This window comes from Haliaeetus albicilla, chromosome 3 (genome assembly GCF_947461875.1).
Source record: "Haliaeetus albicilla chromosome 3, bHalAlb1.1, whole genome shotgun sequence".
NCBI classification, from domain to species: Eukaryota; Metazoa; Chordata; class Aves; order Accipitriformes; family Accipitridae; genus Haliaeetus; species Haliaeetus albicilla.
Genome location: NC_091485.1, coordinates 17,496,934 through 17,517,463, shown reverse-complemented (window position 1 = coordinate 17,517,463; position 20,530 = coordinate 17,496,934). Strand labels below are relative to the sequence as shown.

Below are 20,530 nucleotides of genomic sequence, written 5' to 3'. Positions count from 1 at the left end.
TGTGAAGAGCAGAGATGGATCTAGGGCAGCAGGGAGTCATGCAAGCTGTGAGCAATCAATCAATCATTTTATACTGAGGAAGAATAAAATGAGACATAAAAGCAGTTCTCTGTGTACAGGTAGAGAGAAAAACATCTTATTGTAAGTGTTTTGATTCATGTCTGTGTGCATCCAGTAACCATGAAGAGAAATAACAGGTCAGTAAAAGGCATGCATTGTGCTCCAGCCAATTTCTTTTGATAATTCATCTAAAATTTGATGTTCTTACGTGGGTTTCAAAAATAACCTATTTATCTATTGCTAGAGTATGGATACTTTAAACAATTCCTGGTGAACAATGCACAACTTCTTGATGTTTATGCAGAATGATAAAGACAGAACTAAATATGATTACAAAATTACTTGAATTTTGTACAATATAATGCCATCTCCCTTGGCTTCCTGCTTTTCAGGCTTAATAGCTTGGTTACTAATAATTGCTAAGTACAAAATGCACTTCACAATGGATAAAAATAATGCCCATATTTAGAAGTTCTTAAAATTATTTCCAGCCTAAGTTCTGTGTAGTATCATAACCTGCACAGACTTGTGTAACTAACACAATTGGCTTCTGATTTAGACAGAAGACAGTAAAAAAATCCAGCAAAACAAAAAATAGTGCACACATGTAATCCACTTCTGTAAGAGTACCTATAAGTAAATATATGCTGACTGACTTCATTTTTCCTTTATAAATGTGAAAAATAAATAAAAAAAAAATTATGGTACAATTTGTACTTTCCTTTCTTTGAAGAATAAATCAAGAGCAAATCCATTTGGATTGCTGGAGTATACCAGCAAGAAAACTATACAAACTTGATGTAACGATTCTGTATACATAAAGATTACTGGGTTTGATTCCAAAAGTTACTCCTTGAGTAAAGACTGTTGTTACGTTACATGCAGAAGACTCCAGAGAACACACACACAGGAGCATGGAGGAACAATGGCGGGGGGGAACCCAAATAATAGCCTGACCCTGCTATTCCCGTGGCCATCAGAGGAGATCGATGAGCCCATTAGAAGGCCTCTCTCCACAAACACAAGGAGCACAGAGGCAGGATGGCAGGTGGGGAAACCCCAGGAACATACTCAGAGAAAGAGCCCCAGCACCTCCCAAGGGCTGTCCCAGGGTATCCATCAGCCTCATGGCCTGGCTGTGAAGCCCCCAGAACAAGTCTGCTGTAGAGGCTCTCCGATCAACCACTGGGTAGATGGAGTGTCTAAGCCCAGATACTGGAGGGATCAGCATTCTATATGTGTATGTATGGATGTTCATACTGATCCACCAGAGAGGGGAACAAGATTTAATAACATCTCAAATGTTATTAAAATTGTTTTAACTGTCCATACACGATAAATTCTTGTGTACACCTTACAATCTTTTTTATTTGGTTTACTTTCAGTGAGTTTAATTTTTGCTTTTACGCAAGAACTATGATTGTCTACTATTTTATATTTCCCTTTTTTCATGATCTGGCATGAGAAATCCTCATCTTCTTACTCTGCATACATACTTCGAATATGGCTGCCATATCGCCTTCTCATTCTTATTTAAAATAGATCAAGACCAAAGACTGATCTGTGAAGAAGACAACAATACTCCTCTGATCACACCTGACTTCTTCCAGGCATCTGCTTTGAAGTGGAATACTCAATGGTTGAAAACACAATGCTAGTATTCTCCTGAAAGAAAGATATTTCTGTCTTTGAAATACTTTCTACAACTTCAGTCAAGACTGAAACTCTTTTGAAAATTCTAGGAAAATACCATTTCAATTGGAAAGTGAGTAATGTTTAAACTCTTTTGATGAAACTTCCACCATGAAATAGTATCAGGTATGAGATATTTGGTTTATATCTGAGATGTATCACCGTCACATCATTCAATCACTTACCTGAGACATAAAAAACAGAGCTATGTTCCATTTCCTTTCATTTTAGGACCCTGTGTGTGGCTTTCTAACTTCCTCCTACTTGTTGGTATTCTAGAGTGTGGTATTCCTTCACTGCATCATCCTGAAGTAGAGCAGGAAAAATTATGTATTAAAATAAATTAAAAAAAAAAAAGCAGTCTTTCCAAATCATTATAAACTCTCTGTAGCATTTAGGGTCTCCTACAGAATCTCTTTGTTGGCCTGTAAACATATACTATCACACTAAAAACTCACAGTCACAAATGCAAAAGTTGAATTCCATGTATTTTCCTTATACAAAAATGGCAAAAAATTCTTATCTCTGTTTTCAGAACATAAAAGAGGGCATCTGAGTTCATGCTCAGTGTTTAAGCAATATTAGAATAATGCTAAATGAACATGACTAAGTCTGGGATTATGTAGTAAATGGGACTGTGAATACATACTTTCCTTCCCTTCTCACAGGACAATCAGAACTTGCATTTTAAAGGAAAGCTTTTATTAACATACAAAGAAATTTTAGATCTGACAATGTTGAGAGCTTATATTGTAGATTTCCTTTAATATTGTTATCAAGAAGATAAAGGTGTCATTAATTAGAGAAAACATTACAGCCTCCAGTCTTACCTTCTGTAGGTTTTATTTCTTAATTGGCAAAATAGAGGAATCGGAGGCAAACAGGCTCTCAGAGTTCATTACCACACCGTCCCAATGGCAACTCAATTCCTGTCCCCGAGCAAGCACGCCTCCTGCGTATGGACTGACTTCTTTCTTAGCTCCTGTTATTGAGGAAATTGTTTGAATTAAGCACTTTTTTTTCTCCTTCTTTCCTTAAACAAGTCAATCCAGGTGAGCATTCTGGATGCGTCATCCTTATCTATAGAAATACTGAGGACTCTTGGTTCACAGGCCATTGCCTATCTTCCCTTCCTTGCCCAGTGGTGGGAAGGAGAAGCACCTTTCCAAGTACTTGCTTCCAGGGGCCTTCACTGGGGACGTGCTGCACTTCACAGGGGCCTTTCAGGGGTGCCTGTGCTCCCCAGGGGTTCACCCTTTGCACTGATGGCGAGCTGCTCATGACTGTGCAGCCTGCCACCTAGCCAAAGCAGAAAGTCAAAGTCACACTCATTCGGCTTCCTGCTTTTCACAGGCTGTAACATTTGGAATTTCACATTTTTCAGAGTTGTTACATACTGTTACACAGATGTCTTTCCAGAATTCACAGCTCTTTGTCACCGGAGCCATTCCTGTAGTAAAATTAGAAATACTTGAGTATACTGAAAAAGTGACAAGGGGTATGGAAATACACAGTAATTCCTAAATATGAAGCTGGCCCTAGCTCTTCACTTCAACAGTTAAGACAGATATCAACTACACAGTTAAGCTCCTATGTTTCTTCCCTAGGTGAATTATAAGGAAACAATGAAAAGAAAATAAGAAAAAGTAAGACTCTGAAGACTGATTTATGGGGTTTTTTCTATTTTAACAGCCCCTTGCTCTCTTCACTTAATAGTTTGAAAAATCAAGCAGAACCTTTGTCATGTGCAAAGGTAAATTAAACAATAATTAAGTGAGAAAATTCTGTGTTAAAAGATAATTAGGTAAGTCAAGCACCTAGAAGTTACAAAGTACCAAACTACCTTGATTTGCATTTAATATACAACTATATATCACAATATGAAGATGAGGAATAACCAATAATCAACTCATGAAATTGTCATTAACATGACTTCCATTAATGAAATGCACACAGCAGGGACAAGGCTAAATTACAATACAAAACAAACATAAAAGGATGATGGAAACATGTAGGGACAAAAATCAGAAAACCTAAGGCACACAAGGAAATGCTATAGCAAATGGACATAATGGACAATAAGCCCTCAGCTGGGCCAGTATGTCGAGCCAGGACACCGTATATAAAAAAAAGGTGTTGACTTTCTCCAGCTTATCCACAGGAAAGTGAGGAGAGTGTTGAAAGGCAAAGAAAACACGAAAGTTTTCTATGAGGAAAGAGTTAACGAATTAAGGTCTATTTAATCTTAAGACTGAAGGGAAAACACGGTAAGAGTCTTCAAACACATGAAAGTTACGTCTAAAGATTATGGGAATACTTTTAAAGAGGATGGGGACAGAATAAGATGTAACAGACTTAAACTTTAGTGAGGAGATTTGGGTCAGAAATCAAGAAAAAAAACTTCTAATGGTACAGATAAACTTGGAAACAGGTTGCCTAGGAGAGTCCAGAAACTCCAGTTTTAGGAGAAGGTTGGATAGACAACTCCAAGAATGATTTAGATATAGTCAACACTGTTCATGGCAGGGGGATGGACTTAATTACCTCTTGGTGATAGCATATTTCCATACATTTTGTATGGTATGTCTAAATATTTTGATGGTTTTAATATTTCGTACCAGCTGTGGAAACTGGTTTGCTGCTAGGTGACTGTAAAAGTGAGATTTGGTAAATAATTATTAGAAATCTTATACTAACACTATGATTGAAACAATAGACAAAAGTATAGCCAAGCAATTAACTAGTAGAGGTAGTTACTCATAAGTTTTGCAGTTCTTTGCTCTTATGACTAGATGCTCCTGTACACTAGATGAGAACAATGTTGAAACTGACCACATGTGATTGAAGCTGCGTTAAACTTCAAGATCAAAGAACAAGGACAGGAATAAAGACTTCAAGGACAGCCAACAACAACTTCAAATGGGTCGGTGGTCGCAAAAGCAGCTCTTCAACTCAAATGGATCCTTCATTGCGCATGATCGGATGTAGGCAGTACTAAGATAATCAGTTGCAATTATTTTTATGTATATGTATACTAATCTGATTAATATGCAATTAGTTATTCTATATAACCTGTTAGTGCTAAAGCTGTGGCATGCATGCTAGGTGGAACTATCCCCCGTGCATCCAGCGCTGCAATAAAGAATGCCTGCTTTCTAAAACTCCAAAACGACTCTTAGAGAGTTTCTTCAACTGGCTTTTCAGTATCATTGGAAAAATACTTTACCTGTGGCTACCTGTGGCAATTAAAATCTGTATCACATATTCTTTTCTATAGTAGATAGACTAAATGGTGATTTTTTTTTCCCCTTCTATCCAAAATAGTTGAACAATATCATTACTTTCCTTACATGCTATAGGAAAACGTTTACTGATCGACCATGTGCTGTAAGTTTCCCTTTTCATTCTTTAAAGTCACTGAAAAAGCCAAGAGGTAATAAAATTCTCAACTAGGATGCCAATAGGCCCGAATATTACTAATAAAATCTTTAATGTATCACACAAAGGAGGGAAAGCCTCTGAGGATCTCAGCACTCCGAGCTATAACATATTGAATGAATAACAGAAGCAGGATACCTACCTACTAGAAAACTATAGTTAGGGTTAAATCAAAAACTCATAGAAAATCCTCTTATCTTCAACAAAGAAATCAGGATTCAATCCTTACTTACAAATGAAGTCCTGTAGAAAAGCACAGAATAAAGATATAATAGGTGTTCTCTTACTTTACTTTTTTGTTAATATATAATAGGAAGATGGGAAGGGAGAGGGAAGCAAAAGTAAAATTAAACTTGACACTTAAACAGTTTTTGACTAGTTAAATATGTTTTTAGTGATATTTTTACTCGAGGAGCATGAAAACTGTTGACCTCCACAACTGTGGAAAGGTCATTTTTAAAGTTTTCATAATCTTCAGCAAGCATTTGCTCTCTCTGTTGTCACAATATCCATACGTTCCACAGTTTATTTTACTCAGTAATTTTCTTTTACGTCTGCCCTCTCAGAAAAGAACACCTGTTCAAGTTAACAGTACTTTAACTTATTGGGGAATAGGAATGATTGTTTCCATGTTCTCATTCCCAAAGGATTTACTTAATTCATTAAGATCATTGAGTGTTTTGCTCAAGAAACCAAAGAACTGCCCACCCCTCCTTCATTTATTTTTGTGTTGTAAAATTATTTATATTTGTTGATGATAGGACTTGATGTCTGACTTGTGCTATCAAGCCTGGTTATGCGCAGAAGGCATTAACTATGTGCCTTGTTGTTAAAAGTGCTTTCTACCTATGAAGCCCAGTTTATATGCATAAGCTGACACTTTTGGGTGTCAAACCCTCCCCCCAAAACCAATCAGTATTCTCATGTGAAAAACTTGTCCCATAAGATTTCTTCGTTTGCCATTGATTTTACAGTTACTCAGTTGTCAGTGTACATTGTTGATCACAGCACTGCCAAGAGGGAGGGCTATTGGCTGAAGGAAGGAGAAGGAATGGCATTTTTATTCATGCTATGTAAGTTAGATTTATGGAGTGAGGAAGTTATTTGCCTCTCTCAGGCGCTTGAAAGAAGATACACTGCAGTCTATATAAGCCTCTTGTTCTCTGTGCTTTGCAGCTACCCAGATGAATATGAATATGAGGCATGGAGGGGAGTTAGGAAAGTTTTTTGTGAGCCTTGGATAGTAATTTATTTCAATACATGAAAAAAAACGTTCACTAGTTTTCATTTTAAAGAAAATGTATCACTTCTGCTCAGTGCAGCAAGCAGAAAGTTTCAAAGAAAACATGCACTTCCTGACAAGCACAAACTGTGAAATGTATTAGAAAATAAAGGTTTTTAATGTCAATTATCATTAACAACCTTATTTTCAAAAGCACTTCACAGCTTATTCATGCTGAGAAGTGCTTCTTATCTTTGAAATTTTCAGCCTGCTACACTGAGCAAAATGGGTGCAATTTTCTTTTAATTGTTTTGAACACCATGTGTGAGAGAACATGACAGAATGCAAATTGCTTCTACAAGATGTAAGAGGCAGAGAAGGTTGTTGAATTTTGTGGCATCTCTCTGCAAGCTGAAAGCATGAGACATACTACTTTTTTAACAATAGGTCAGGAAGGAATGTCTGCCTCCCTTGTTTTCAAGGTAATGCATGCTCTTTCTCTGGTTTTAGTTTGCAATGCAAGACAAGAAGCCAAAGGTTTCATGGTCACAGTGCACTAACCATTCTGTCCTCAGTAGCAATAGTTCAGACCCTGGGTCAGAACTAAACCAGACTCACAGAATTTGGGGCTTTTTCAAAGCAACCTGTCTGTCTCTCAGCTATGTGTATAAGAAATATGGACTGCAAAGCAATCTGTTTTCTTTTGTCTTTCTAACTGGTCAGGCTGAACTCAGGCAAGAAATTATTCTGGATTCATCTGCACCAATGCAGTAGTCATAATGTGGTGCCATACTATTTTACACAACAGGCCAGCTTCTCATGGGGAAGTGATGCTTCTCCTGTGAACATTAGACACCAAGAACTAAAAAATAATAATAGAATGTACTGACTGTCCAGCTTTTTTCCCAGAACCTCTGCAGACCTAAACATTTCTCTTTTACACAGCTATTAGGAACCTCCCCATACACACATACTGTAGCAAAATCAAAACAGAAAGAGGACAAAACTCAGAATGTCTATGAAATGAGGCAATTAGCAACAATGAAACAAACACTTTGATACTATCTCATATGACCAATTAGGCACTGTTGATGAGGCTACCAGAAGATGTTTCCCTCTGCAGTACTTCTCTGGCTTTGCCTAGCTAGTTTGCTTTCTGTAGCACTGTGTTATAAGGCACAGAGGTCAGATTTCTCTTTGAAAGCCTCTAATGATCTGACAAAAGTTTTCAGTGGAGTTGGAATAGAAATTCCCCCAGGATAATTTGACATTGCATTATTATTGCAATAGTTTCTACAGATATTCCAAAGTCAAATTAACATAATTTTTTTAGGGGTAAGTGCCTTATGCAGTGTCATTTCTTTGTGAAACATGACAGAACTGTCACGCTATTTTTTATCAAACTTGTTGTGGTTTCAGACCTTTTCTCCTTTTCTTTCTTCATCTAGGAAACACAGGTATTCCTGGACATCATCTTGCACTTCAGCTGCACAGGAGAACTTTCATTTTATGATTTTTCATTCAATTTCTGAGCCTTATCATGGAAGTTCCATGTGAATTTCCATACCTGGTCTCACTCTTCTGAGGGTCACTGAAATGAAACGAGTAACAGGACACACTTGTGAGAAAAATTCACTGGGCCATAACATAGAGCAGATCTTCACATAGCTGAAAATCTGTGTAAGGACTGCTGGAGGCATTCTTAGTCCACCATTAATGTCACAGGAAAGGGTTTTCTCTGCATAGCACAGTAGCAGGAGGCTGTTTTAAGAGGAATGAAAGGATAGGCCAGCAAAGGACTGGTCAATCAATCTTTTTGTAGAAACCATGAGTATAAGGATGCTGCAGGTATTCTGGAGTGCTCCTTTCCCCTTCTTTCTCTCCTTCCCCCCAAAGCCAAAGAAATTAAATCTATCCTTTTTCTTGTTTTGCATACACGAAATTAGTTTTATTCTATTATGAACCTGCTTTTCTTGTTTTACTTAAGCATGACCATTATTCTTTTACTTGGTTTCTTCTCAAGGCATGTCTACACTACAAACATTTGAAATCAGGCTAGAGGTCTTCCACGCTAAACAAGAAAAGAAGCTCTGTTCAGCTTGAGCGTAAATGCCAAAGCTGGATTTTTTCACAAAACTCTCAAAGGCGAAACTGTTGAACTTTTTCTACTATGATTGTGTGTGAGCAAGCCATGATTAAGCAACAGCATAGATACATCCACGTGGCACAGACATTTTCCAATATCCCGTATAGCAAGAGTGGGTGAAACTGTTTCTTTACATGAGCTATCATAAAAAGAACTGCTTTAAAAAAAGAAAAAAAAGAAAAAGAAAAAAGTGACAAGGTATCAAAAATGCACATTCATGGCCACATTGTTTTCTGAGCAGTGTAAACTGGAAAGGCATATTTTTGTAGACCTTGTGTTTTTTCTCATTTTAAGTCTCAATATTTCTTGAAATTCTGATTTTTCACCATGTCAAACACTACTTCAAAAGAATTTTCAAAGTTTTGTAATAAAGTTTAGCTTTACTTATCCAAATGATACTAAAGGTGTTCATGGGTGCAGACCACAGAGCTTTACTTTCTTCCTTCAATCTCACGGATTTTAGTTACAGTCCAAATAACTGGACATTTCTGTCTGTGACCTGTCTTTTAAGTCTTCTAGGGGGGAGAAGGGGAATATTTCATTTTAAATAAAGTCTCGTGTTCAAGCTAATCAGAAAGGGAGACGTGTCCTGGAGGCACATCAAGACAAATGATAAAGGAAAATGTACTATGGATGAGAGCATGGCTGAGAAAAAAAGCATTGCAGAGCTTTTTGAGCCTCTGTATAACCTTGGGTACAATGGCTGTTATGTGCCTTTAGGTGCTCTTCACATGGCTTTTTTATTGCCTTTCCAGACTGTACCCTTGCTGACTATAAGTACAGAAAGAAAGAAGCAAGTTTATGTTTTCTGTATATTTTATACTGGACTTTTCACTATGGCATCCGAAGCCATATTGAGATTGTTGCTTTTAAGAAGGAAAGAGAAAAAGTATAAGAGCACCTCAAAGAAGTAGGTATGATTTATTCCAAATAAAGTCATCTAGTCAGATACCAATATATTACCAGACATAACTTTTAATTTTGTCATAGAAGTATCAGCAGCTTTTAGCACCTTTGCTTTACAAATAATTAGTCATAAATATTGTGTTATTAATCATAACTCTATATCTTATATAATTAATCATAATCACTTATACAAGCATCAGTCATATTACATATACAACCAGAAACTAACTACAATTCTGGCCCATCCTGATACACAAATATGAAAAAAGGTTTACAAAACACTGTATAGATATAAACACCAGTCCCAAATACATAGAAAACAGATATTCTCTGTATTCTAGGAGTGGGGACTAAACATGAGCCTTGGGATTCCCAAACACCAAGAGGTGAAGACCTACTGCAAGAGATGTACAAAGCCTAAGGTAGGACTAAAAACAGTATGAGTGTCTTCTACAATGCAAACCCACCTTTTGTGACAGTACCTTGCATGTATAGCATGTTCTCCAAAACCACCATTGTCACCAATTACCAACACATATGTGGATAAGAAGCCTTACAAGTGGCTCACGTGCCTTTTATACATTGAACAAATCATAACTATTTTAGCTTTTGTTAAATATGTGTGTATATGTAAATTATACGTACAATTCCACCAAAGCCTATTTGGGAATGTGTGCTTTAAGAAGAGTGATGAGTCAGTGAAATTTTAAACATAAAAAAATGCCCTTGGTGGTAGGAAGCTGAGCAGTGTTCAATGTTTCAATTGCTTTGCACATCTTAGAGTGTCCTTCAGTTCAAATACCTTCTTAGATCAGCAAAGGTCTATGCTGTAAGTGACAGCACTGAGCTTCCTATACATGCATGAATTATTCATTTCCTAAATAGATACATTAAAAAGAGAGTTATTTAGAATTTAATGAATATTAATAAGACCATTCACCAACATACCACATATATCTATGCTAAAGAAATCAATATGGAGGTGCAGTTTATTACCAGCATGCCTGGAAACATACAACAAGGTTCCACTAATATCAGAAAAAAATTCACTTTCAAGACTGGAGTTACTTCATCTTCAGCCTCCTGAAGGCACACAGGGATTTTACTGAATTGAAAGTAGAATATTACAGAGAGAAGCAACGATTAAGAAAGGCCCTATTTGCTTAAGCCTTGTGCAAAAATTGGTCTCTAAAGGAAAAGTTAATTTCAAAGTAAGTCACATTCATGAAAAGATAAACAACCTAAACTACAGACTGCAGATACAAATATCCACACCACAGATAGTCAGATATAGAGTTTTAGTTTATTTTACCACAATCCTGCATCCCTTGCTCTGAAACTGTCAGTCAGACCATAAAAATAACAAACTATTTATCAGCAGATTGCAATGCTGAAATCCACAGTGAATGAATTTTAATAACAATCCCTAACAAAACCTTTGATTTCCTAATAAACCCTTTTAAAAAACTTAATGGAGTTGAAATTTGCTTTTGAATTTGTACAATTATTTGTGACAACATTTCTTCCACTGGTCATTCAGCACTTTGCATTCATACAAAAATAAGGTGCAGAAATCCACAGTGTAGCATTTATTTTTCTCCTGAGTCACGTGCAGTATTTTGAAACAGTTCTGCACCCAAGCTAGATAGTTACACTAATTAACACTGACACAACTTCCCACAAGCACTATACTATTTTTTGGCCATAAGACAGTATCAGCGCAGTTACACAAGCTTGCTGGAAATTCTGTAGTTGCTCCATTGCAGGTGGTCAATTTGCCCATGAAGAAAATGTTCTGCTTAGCAAATCTTTCTCCTTGCTCCCTCCCTCTGTGCCACCCCTATTTTTCTCTCCCCACTCCAGTTTTAAGGCCAGTGACAATATTTTGCTCTTGGGATGGATGCCCTCTACACTTCTACCTCAGAACGACCTTTGTGTCTTTTTTAACAGCTCACTGTCTCCATGACTGGATGCTAAAAGATCCTTCAGGTTGTCTGGATTTCTTTATTACTGACAGCATGGGTTACAACAAACCTTTTTCTTGCTAGTGACCATTAGACAAGCCAAAATTAGTTGTGTAACACTCAGGTTGGCTCAGATATAATGTGCTAAATAGAGTAATTTTATTGATACACACACATTAAGAAATCAATTTTGTTGTGATCTTAGCTGAATGAATGAAGCTGATTCATCTAGTGCAGAGCAGAAATAGATGGCTACAATAAAAGTAACTAGGATTCATATAAGTGGTGGTGTGGTTTTCATAAAGTGACTCACTCACCTGTCAAAAAAGGCTGAGATCTCAGCAAGAAAAGATCACTGAATTCATCAGAAACTCTTACCCCGCACTTTCAAAATCTGTCACAAAGAGGAGAAAAATTATCAAATAGAAAGGCCAGCACTGCATCAAGGTCACAGGTATAAGTGTCTCACCAAAAAATTCTGTCCAAGACCCTGTTGACATTACACATGATAAATGTGAGAAGACTTTTGACAGGACCAAGAGCATTCCAGACATCATCTAGAAGAGTGTATTTATGTCTTTATTAAAGAAAATATGAGCCTTTTTTTTTTTTTTAAAAACAAGTTCTCAGCTTTAGTAATATCAGGAATAAAGGTAAACGTCCTGCAATTTGAATGCAGTTGTTGCCTAAATCTGCCCACTTATTGCCCTTTTTATCTTTGTGCAAATCACTTTACACTACCTTATAATCCTGCAATTGGTCCCTTGTAAAAAACCTGCTGCTTAAGCATCCACAGTTTAAAATCCCTCTCCCCTTTGCCTCATTTCAGATAAAAAGAAAAAAACCCTCTACTTGCTCGTTTAGGAGTTTTTATTTTCTTGTTCTACCAGCTCAGCTCCAGCTGAATGCAAGGACAGAAATGGTTATAAAGTCATCCACTATAGTCAGATCTGGCAAAGGCAAAGACAATCCCTTAGCACAGCTTCCTTCCACGCACACAGTTTTGGCAACGTGAACTAAAGGAGTCTCTTCCTTGGCCATGCGGCCAGTTATTTCAGAGCCTTTGGTTCCTCGAAGTCTGCTATTAGCTGTATGTAGAAGAGGTATAACAACACAGCTTTGGCCAATTAATGCCCTCAAGGTGCTGTAAGATCATAAATATAAAGTGCTAATTACATTTCTTTTATAATAATAAAGCACTCAAGTTTGGATTTAAAAAATCCTCCATGGAAAACATTGCTGTTTCATTTAATCCAGAGTGCCTAGAGGAGATTCCATCTTGCTGCTCTCAGTTACGTTAAGCACTTATTCTAACAATCCATGGGGAATTTCTGTTACACAGAATGTTGAAGTACGCAGAGTTTTTCCAAGTATATTGGATTAAATGAAACATGAAAATATATGAATGATTTATATTAATATATATATAGATATATGAAGGGGATTGTTCATTTAATAGGCAGACATATGTTCTTCTGTCACTAAAGGATTTAAGGCTCTCAACTGAAGCACATCACATCTAATGCAAAGCTGAAAAAAATGTTTATTAAAGCTAGTGTCTTTTCTTTGACAGCAGTTCCACTTGTCCTGGCTGAAGCAGTATGAATACATATTCTTGTCTTGCAATGTCCACTTAATAAACATCCTGTATCGACTTTTATATGCGAATCATTAACAAGTTAATTTTCTCTGGCCTAGGACATTTCTATCATTTTCATCCATTCAAAAACTGATTCCAGCTGTGACCAAGATATTTGGTTCTGTGTTAGCATATTCCCACCAAATATTACCTTTCATCTTAACAGAATCATCAGTGACTCTGGGACTCCAATTGGATTCTGGACATACTGGTCAGATAATTGGTGGCCTTTTGGAAAAATAGACAGCTCATAATTTCTGCTTATAAGTTTCATGATTTTTTGCACCTTACTTTCAAGATGTTTTGCATATTCCATAAAAAAAAATACAAAAATCAAAAGACCTTCTACAAACAGTTTCCTAGATTGTATCTGACTGACTCTAAGAACTAATACTTGGATAAATGATTATTGGTAGCTGCAGTGCTTCTTCCTAAACTTAATTTTCACATAGGGAGATCAAGGCAAGTAAATAAGAAAATCATATATTATGGTCTAGGTAGAATACTACAAAAGCTTCTAATCAGATGTATATCATACAGGAGGTTACATGCCTGGTTCCTTTACGTGGAACTCAAAACAATCTGTCAGATGTTCATGTTCATAACAAGGCACTGCTGGATTCCTAACTAACAGAAAGGAGTTTCCCTCCATTATGAATGTATTTGGAAATTTAAAAATTTGAAAATTTATAGTATCTGAGCAAGGGACAGAAGTCCTGTCAGGGAAATAGGTATATTGTGTCTCTGAATCTTAAAAAGTATGGAGCGGTCTTTAAGAAATCAGTTGAAAAGCAGTGAAATCGTTGTGCAGGTAGATGCCACAGTATGATCTTGGTATCATCTTTTTAATTGTCATGTTTATCAAGATCCTTGCTAAGGCATGCTATTTCTCTAAGGTGGCTCTCATGACAAATTTTCCAGGGATGCCAGTATATAGAAAATAGTATTCATGCAGGGCTGTCCTTTGAATGCAACTAGGATTTTGCAGGGTCCAGTCATAATACCTCAGAAGTGTTCCTAGGTCTTATAGTTTTGCTTTGCCCCTGGTTTCTATCTCTGCCACTAAGTGACATAAACTGGATCTAAATCACTATGTGCTCTATGAAAAAATTTATTTAAAGCTTCCAGAAATGGTTATTCCACTGTCTCTCCAGACAACCTAGAGAATTCTACTGTGGTCTCAGAAAGAACTAAAATCCTGTGACAAGTCTCTTTCCTATGCATCTGAAGAAATGTGGAAGTGAATCTTATTTAGGCAGCAGTTGCAAATCAATAGGAATGGTGTTTTCTGTAGAGTGAATAGGGCTGCTCAGAAATGTGGAGAGCAATTGCCTCCAGTCTCGTATCTGCAAAGCACATGAGATCCTAGTTTGGCTTTGGAAGTTATTCTAACAGTTATACTGAGGTATTTGCAGCTTTTAAGTAAACTGGCATGAAAGGAAAACATTGCTGATAGAAATGGTATTTTGTGGAAGGACAGAAACGGACTGACAGAGTTCATGTTTGTGAGAATTCAGGACACAGAGAACAGAAAATGTGGTAGAGACTTACCATTCAATAAGCCCAGGCAGCTTCAGTACACAATAAAGCTCCTCCTTTTGCTAACACTGTCCCTGAAAGACTGAAAGCATCTTCTCAACTATAGCCTTATAAAACCCAACCACTCTCATTTTGATTAAGAATTTTACCTTTGTTTCATGAAGATGATCAGAATCAACAGAAAGGGAAAAATAATGCTCTGTAATGAACTCTAAGCTCCCTTACACTGTAAGAAGCTTTCTCATGTGAGAGCATTTCTACAGTGGTCTTACCCATGCTTCAGTCCTTTCAGTCAGGTCAAGCAATGTTGCCTGAAAAACCTCAGATATATCATACTGTCAGAAAATGAGCAATAATCTATTTCAGCATATTTTGTACATGTGCTTCATATGTGTTCATTTGGTATAGAGTTGCATATGTATTCTGCTAAACTCCTACAATGTGGAAATGTAGTGGTGTTTGCCATGCAGCAGCAAAGTTCAGCAGTCTCCTCATGCAGGATAGGGGTCTAGACTAGTACCTCATATGTGACACAAGTTGGATTTCATTCTTACTTCTACTTTTCTTTGTACTTTTTCCTGGAGGAAAATGTGACATTTTAATATCTTTTACAGAAATAAAGTATCTATACCTGGCAGTTATTAAAATATACATTTTACTGTATAAACTGTAACCTCCTTGTTAACGTGGTTTAAAACTTTCAAATCTTACTGAAAAAAAAAACATTTTAAACAAATCAAATATTAATGCTTAATAAGAGGTAAGAAAATATTAAAAATTGCAAAGTTTAATTTTTAAAAAATATGAAGTGTTAAAACCTAATTACTATTAAATATTCATGGTTAAATTATTAAAATCGTTATTAAACCCCAAATGTCTAAGTCATCAATTCACAGGCTCTGTGTAACATAACTTCACCAACTATAATTTCTTTTATGAAGGCCCAATGATTGCACAGCTCCTGTTGAATCAACTCATGCACCTGCTACAAGACAAGGGCCAGGCTGGTCTCAAGTTATCTGCTGCCTGATTCTAAAAAGTTACATCCAGACTTACATCCTGCCTGTTGAGAACAACACAGTTATGACCTTAAGGTACCAGAGAATCCATATTTCTTTCCTGAGTTTTTTCACATGCAGCAGTGTATGGAGCATAAATGAATCCCATTTATCTGGTCAGGCCTCCTGACAGCTGCTTCCACTTTCTGGTAATCTGTACTACTTTTGAAATAACTGAAATGAACCATTATCCCACAGATTGGCAACACTTTGTTTTCTGAAAGTGATATAAGAAAGCAGCAGGAAGGTTGCCTTTCAAATCCAACTCTGACTGAATAATAGCAAAAGCTTATAAAGCAAATTCCAAAAATACATACAGAGTTCCCAACATAGCTTTCTATCGATTTTTAAGTATTGTCCGGTTCAATTTAAAACAAAGACAAGGGACCTGCAGACCTTTCAGTAGCATGGCAATCTTCTCCAATGAGAATGCAATGCATTATAGAGTTACATCAAGCATCAGCTACATTAATACCCAGCATATAAAGACTGCTCATTCAGTGATGCAAGAATTGGAGGTCATTAACAAGATAAGACGACTTAACAAATGTATGAACGTGTTTTTCTTGCTTGTCATAAGGAAAGCTTTTGCAGAAATGGGGGACAGAGTGGGAATGCTTTATCTAGCCCACAAATTTTTAGGGGAAAAAAAAGATGGAAAGAAATGTTATCCCTGGGCATCATTATCTTTAAGCTGTCTGGCACATGACAATTTTTACAGTGACACATTAGCACAGAGCAGTATTTGCAGTCTTCCTGCACAGTGCTCATTAAACTTTAATGAAACACAATTTCCAAAATTCACTGCCAAATGCACTTATCCTACAAATGTCACTATCAGCAATTTTACATACACTTTTGGCTGAGGAAAAAAATTGTAGGTCCAAGTATTTCCATACTTTTTCTTTTAAATAGCTGAGTAAGGTCAGCTACAATATAGCATTTCTCTGAGCACTCCCAGTCACTTGGACTTCATTCTACACTTTCTGCCCTTGATTCTGCCTGAATATTCCTATCACTTAAGATAGTTTCATCAAACTGAAATTGAGCTTGATGAACTTTCATGGCAAGTGTAGGGTCCAGTAAGTACTTTGACACCCTTAGTTATGGAGTGATGGCTTATAATTTTTTTTTTTAGCAAAATAACAAATAACTTGATGTCTAACACCATAATAACTTTTTTGTTTGGTAATAGTTTGAAGTGATCCAGTGGTTTTTCATTTATAGTGCACATGCAGAAGTGTGAGCAATGAGACAGGAGACTTAGCAGGCGATATTCCAACCCATATAGACACAAAAGACAGAGCTTTGAATGAAAACAAAAAATAGGGAAATTATGCTTTAGAGAATAATTAACATGTTAGCCTACCCTCCTTTAATAAAGTCCTTATCGACAGCTCATTTCTCAGCATCTTTCTCCTGCACATGGTTTTCCCTTATGATAATTACCTTTCTGAACACATGAGAAATACTCCACAACATTAGAAGTTCTGTTATTCTTTTCTGCATTAGCATTATATCCAGATAGGGTCTACAAAGAACCCTACCAGGTCAATAGGGTAATGATTCTCATTTTTATATTTGTTCAGATTTACTTGCAGATACAAAACCTCTGGCTATCAGCCTGTGTTAGGAATGGTAGATACGGAAACAAAAATCAGTTCTGTTCAGTGGCACTGACGCTAACTGTATTTGGTTCCATTCCTTCAGTATACTGCACTTGAGAGACGCAGTGGCTGCAAATTTTGCTCAGATCAGAAAGACCAGTGTAGATATCAGTCCCTGTGAACACCCAACAAATGCAGGTATGTCCATTCAAACGGTCATATTTTACTACTCGAGAACAAAGATATGCTATGTGTATGTATTTTTTTTCTTTTACTGTGTCAGTTTGAAGAGCAGAACTACATGCTGTTAGTTCATTCACTTTTATTCTATGTATCCAGTGAGTCCTGTATTTTCTGTAAATCTAGTTAACACAACAAAGGTAGCAGTAGCAGAACATTTTCCCCTTTCTGTTAATTTTTCTCTAAGTCAGTTAAAATGACACTACCAAAGGGAGCATATTCTGTACAACATACCTGCCTGTTCTCCCTACAGGTGACATAAAATTTTTAAGTTAAACACTAGAGAATGTTTTCTTTCTATTTCTTCCTGCTTGCAATGAGTTGCAAGCAGAATTTTCTCACTAGAACCTGACATTCTTCTTCACTCAGGCTTTTTGTTTTGTTTAGTGCCATGTATTTGACAGTTTTTGGTTTTGGCCTCATTACATTGTGAGTTTTGAACACTGAAGTGCACTGAAAGGCACTAAATGTGCTGGCTTTCCTAATTTTTCTTCCCTTTCTGAATTTAAATACCATCTGCATTAGAATAGATGCTTATGATTCTTCAGCACTTTTCTACCATCAGTACTTTTCATTACCTTGCTCAGCATAAATTAACAGCAGAAGCAGCATCATTTTGATGAAGTCCCTAATGTCACCCATGTTGCAGTAACAATGCTTTTGCTGACTCCCTAGACAAATAAATAGAACAATCTCTTAATATCATCTGACATTCCTTTGTAGAGCAGAATGTCTCCTATCATTGCTACTAGATCTGCTATTCAAATCCATTTAATCACCACAAATTTCATAATTTAAGTCTAATTCTCAGTGTACTGTTACATGTATTAGAAATACAGATTGATATAAGAAATATTTCGGGGGGGTGAACTTTTTTTTTTCAGAAGCAAGATGTGCATAGGGCTAACTGCTGCTTACCGTCTCACAGTGTTGAAAAAATGATGCCAATGAAACCATAGGAGGAGATAACCTCACACAAAAATGAAATACTTTGTTACACATACTTTGTGTTCTGTAAGACACAAAGACACATCAAAAGATATGATTTCAAGTAAGGTACTAACGTTTATCAACAATAAGTGTATTTTAAGAAAATCCTACTGCTTTTCATTATTTTGTAAAAAATCCCACTGCTACGTTTCTTCTATCGCAAAAAATAAACACATCTATCACTTAACGTATGTTTTTCAAACTTAACATTTATTTAAAAGAATAAACACCAAAATGAGGCAACAATTTATGCTGAGACTTTGGCAAGAAAGGACAGCAAGTAAATGTGAACACAAGTAGCATCGTTTACATTCATCACTAGCTCGACGACTGGGTAGGACCTAGGTTTACCTCTACATTAACGTAATTCACACACTCCGTTAAACTCACTAGCCCAAACTGAGGACTGCTGTCTCAGGAAGAAAAAAGTACAAGAATGGATTGGGATTTAAGTAGTTTGAGATTACAAAATTCTTTTGAAAATCAAAAGTCTCGTATTTAGGTACGAGGACGGGCTTACCATCTGACTGCTGTACTGTGAGGGACAGCAAGCGTTAGGGCCTCAAACCCGTCGCTTGCCGGGCCCGGCCGAACGGCCGGGCAGAGGCGGCTCAGCAGCAGCGGCAGGGCGCGGAGGGAGGCCGGCGCAGGGAGCATGCGCGGTTCCCTCTGCTGACAGGCGGAGCGGGGCAGCTCCCCGGCTACGGCCGGAGCTCCAACCAGGGTCACGCCTGCAGGGAGGGAGAAGGGACTCCCCAGAGGACCCCCCGGGCCCGCCCGCCCCTCTCCCGAAGGCTCTGGAAGCGCGAACCGCCGGGACGCCTGGTTAGCCTCATGAGCCGGAGGGCCCGCCCGAAGGAGGGGCAGGGAGAGGGGGAAAGGGCGCGAGCGGAGGCCGCCCTCAGGGCGCCCGCTCTCCGGCAGCGCAGCGCTGGGCGGGCCGAGGGAAGAGTCGTCCTCTCGTCTCTGTTTTCTCCCTCTTTTCCCCCGTAACCCCCACACCTCGCCCCTCTAGAGACATAAACCCGCCGGCCGAGCCTGGGACGGGGAGCGGGTCCAGCCGCCCCGGGCTCCTCTCTGAGAAGGAGTCTGGAAGGCGGGGGGCTCCGCTCTGAACCTCCTGACAGGGCGGGAGGGATCTCCGGGGCTTCTCCCCTCAGCTGGTCCCCAGAGAAGCAGGGCTCGCGGGGCCTGCTGGGTGACCTGCGGTTCGCGCGCGTGACGCAGTTCACTGAGGTGGTTTCATGCCAACTCCTGTTGTGACCGACTAAAAGTTTTGTGAGTTAGAGGATCCCCGGTGTCGTTTCACCCTAACCTTTGAGCTTGGAATTGGCGAACCTGGGTCGTTGTCCTGAGAAATGGGGACGTGACATGTAGTTCACATAGCAATAGAACAGATTACATTAAGAGAAACAAACTCACCCTTGTCTTAATTGCAGCTTTTTTTTATAGGAATCTCAGTGTGTTATATTCACAAACAACTTTTACTGAGATTGTTCTCACAACTAGCTAGCACCATTGCACTGCGTACAAGTACAGTGCATTCTGAATTCCCATCAAAAGCAAGAGAACACTACCAGGAAAACTATGATATCTACTTTTGCACCATCTAAAGGTGAATGGTGAAGCTAAACATTTTTAAGTATCGTCTCCTCAGTGATGTATTTGTAGGTCATTTACAAGACTTGACCTAATGAGTTTTCAGTGTTACAAAACAAACCTTCAGAGATTCATGAGTTGTCTTCTGCTTTTTTGACTTCTACATTGAATTAGCTAGTAGTTCTTCAGTCTCTCTTCTAGCTCCCTAGTGTCATATGAAATACTTTTATTTATCACCTTTGAATTTGGCACCACAGATGTAAATTATCAGAACGTTCAGACTAGGATTTTGTTCTAAAATTCCTAGAGGTATTTCCTAAGTGACAGTCTACCTCCACCCGATGTATTAATATGGTGTGCTATAATTCCCTTAGTACTGCTAAACTGCATAGCGGTTTAGCGATCAGAAAAGCCACCTACACATTGGTAT

The 20,530-nt window shown here is 37.9% G+C and overlaps 1 long non-coding RNA gene across 1 annotated transcript; it reads right to left on the bottom strand.

Moving 5' to 3' along the window:
• Positions 1-1,303: 1,303 nt before the first annotated feature.
• LOC138684698 (uncharacterized) lies at positions 1,304-18,600 on the bottom strand. The gene is made up of 8 exons (XR_011323945.1): positions 18,430-18,600; positions 14,619-14,688; positions 11,746-11,822; positions 7,834-8,003; positions 5,333-5,433; positions 3,150-3,202; positions 1,938-3,051; positions 1,304-1,621 (listed from the first exon to the last, which is right to left on the bottom strand). It is a non-coding gene; the product is annotated as an uncharacterized lncRNA (long non-coding RNA).
• Between the last annotated feature and the right edge of the window lie 1,930 nt (positions 18,601-20,530).